Here is a 2782-nt window from a genome sequence, read left to right on the forward strand (position 1 = left end):
GGAGTGATCTGAGTCATGGAGTGACAGCTGGTGCTTCTGCAAGAAGCCCACAGAAAACGGTGATTGGCTGCAGGAGAAATTTTGCTAATTTTATGTCCCGAGACAAAGGAAAAGGTAAACCATAAATGGACCCTGTTTTCAAGGCCGACGACTCCTTGCCGGCACAAGTGAACTTCGGTGCTCTCAGCTTGATCTGCTTGTGCTGGTCCTGAGAAGGGCCACACAGATGTCTCTATCCCTCCTCAAAGCAGGCTGAGCCAAATGTGACAGGAAATAGAGTACTGGGCGTGGTTGGGCATGTTCCAACTTCATATCTATGACCCCCTTCACGCACGTCTGATGTAGCTGAACGGTGCTGCCTACAAGTCCTGCACCTTCTTTTTCTCGTGTTACCGAGCAGGACCCTATGAGGCCTTCCTGAGTCACTTCTCCCCCGTCCCCCGCCTGCCTATTGTTTGATTTGCATAAGCGAAGGTATAAGTTCGTATGTCTTGAGAATGAATTGTGGATAAGTTTGAACCACCAGAAGGATTTTTCATCATTGCTGAAGCCATTTTATAACGTAGAAATTTCTTTTTCCTATTTTAAGTAACCAAAGTCCATTCTTAAGAATACATTGTCCAACAACTAAAACAGTCTCAGAATGTGTTACTTGTCTGTGATTTATACTGATTCCGCCTTCTGTTATCATCTGATACCCTCGGGGTCCATTTGACATGGCATTTGCTCTGCAGCAGGTATCTAGGATGCTTGTTCCAGGGTCAAGAACTAATTCAGAAAATGAAGCTTCTTTTAAAAACTCTAAAAGAGTTTGATCAGACATGACCTCTAGCGTGTCTATGCTACTATGATAAAGGGCTTGTGTACACCTTTTAGCAGACTCCAGTCCTTCTTGTCTGCGAACAAGCTTTGTTACCTCTGCAGCGAGTCATTTCTGACCACCCCGCTTTTCTGGCTCTCTGACATGCAGCTACATTATGTGGTCAATCTCTGGAAGGGGCAGAAGAGCCAAGAGCTTCAGGGACGTTTCTACCAAATCATCTTGCTGCCTCACAAAGAATTGATACAATTCAAATGGAAATGTCTTATCTGTTTAGCCAAACAGCATTGCCAGCGGACTTTCCCAATTTTGCTCCAGTTGTAATTAGAGCAACAGATTCTAAATATGTCTTCTCCAGTGAACTTACGGATGAACTCATATCCAAACATGATATCGCCCAGCTGATCAGATCCACCTAGTTGGACCCGGCATCCATGAGGCTAGAACAGGTAGTAGCAATCATAGGCCTGGAGCACCTGGTATTAAAAACTTGGCCAGGGGCTTCCCTGGTGGCGCAGTGGTTGAGAATCTGCCTGCCACTGCAGGGGACACGGGTTCAAGCCCTGGTCTGGGAAGATCCCACATGCCGCGGAGCAACTAGGCCCGTGAGCCACAACTACTGAGCCTGCGCGTCTGGAGCCTGTGCTCCACAGCAAGAGAGGCCGCGATAGTGAGAGGCCCGCGCACCGCGATGAAGAGTGGCCCCCGCTTGCCGCAACTAGAGAAAGCCCTCGCACAGAAACGAAGACCCAACACAGCCATAAATAAATAAATAAATAAATAAATAAATAAATAAATAAATAAATAAATAAATAAATAAATAAATAAATAAATAAATAAATAAATAAATAAATAAATAAATAAATAAATAAATAAATAAAACACACACACACACACACACACAAAACTTGGTCAAACTCATGCGTTCCAGGCTCTTGAGCTGAGGCTGCATGCTCAGCCGGCTCAGCAGTGTGCCCCTGCGGAAGTGGCCGCCCACTGCAGCTAGGAAGTGCCCCAGGTGATACCTCTGGGACCACTGCGAGGTGTCCAGCAAGGTGAAGCTGCCCTGGGTCCGCCCGTTAGTGAGGAGCTGCCGGTGATCAGCCGCCAGGGCCTTGAGCCCTTGCCGCAGGGCGGGCGCGTTGATTCGCAGGTGCTCTGCGTCCCGTGCCTCGCGCTCATTGGAACCACCGCTCGGGTCTCCCAGGCGCGCCGCGGCGCCTCCCACCAGCGCAGGCGTGCTGTGGCCTGCTCGCTGGGAGTGAGACAGGCCCAGCGGCGCCAGCAGACGCCCCACGTGAAGTGAGCTGGCCGTGGGGTCGAAGCCGCGTGTAGAGGATCTGGGGCACGTTGCCCGCCGCGCCGCGCCGCGGCGGAAGAGCTCTGGGAGCTCTGTCTTCATCCCCCTCCCGGGAAAGAATTCCTTGAACAGACCCCGAGCCTTCTGCGCCACCAGAAACCCCTGAGCGCCCGTGTGGGCCTCACGCAGCCCCAGGGGCCAGACTCATGACCCTCCTCAGGTACCAAACCACCGACCCTGGGAAATGCACTGCAACAGGGGCGCCGCCATCTTGGCGAAGCCCCAGGCTAAGAGGAGGAGGAGGATGAGGATGGAGATGAACACGATGAAGATGAAGGTGGTCCACCTGAAGGATGTGAGGAAGAGGAGGAGGAAGAAGAGGCGGCGGAGGAGGATGAAACGGTGCTGGTCTGGTTTGGTCTTGTCCGATCTTTGAGACGTCTCTGGTGAGTGGCAGAACCTCGAGCGTGCGGACACCAGGGCGTACTTCCCTACTGGGGTGCCTTGATTGGAGATTTTCCTTTTTTGGGGGGGCGGGGGGGGGAAGGTGTAAGACTTGGTCACCTGGTTTTGAGCGGAGTGCCGCTTTAATTGGGTGTTGCCCTCTGTGCTGAGGAGTCCTTCCGCCGTCTGGCTCCGCCTGAGTGGTGCTGGGAAAGTCC

General features: G+C 51.9%; 1 pseudogene across 1 annotated transcript; it reads right to left on the minus strand.

Annotated features, from left to right (window-relative positions):
• Positions 1-538: 538 nt before the first annotated feature.
• On the minus strand, positions 539-2390 carry LOC309644259 (tyrosine--tRNA ligase, mitochondrial-like; annotated as a pseudogene). Its single transcript has 2 exons — positions 1716-2390; positions 539-1296 (listed from the first exon to the last, which is right to left on the minus strand). The product of its transcript is annotated as a tyrosine--tRNA ligase, mitochondrial-like (transcript).
• Positions 2391-2782: the final 392 nt, after the last annotated feature.

Source organism: Balaenoptera physalus, assembly GCF_965194825.1.
Source record: "Balaenoptera physalus genome assembly, chromosome: 15".
Lineage (NCBI taxonomy): Eukaryota > Metazoa > Chordata > Mammalia > Artiodactyla > Balaenopteridae > Balaenoptera > Balaenoptera physalus.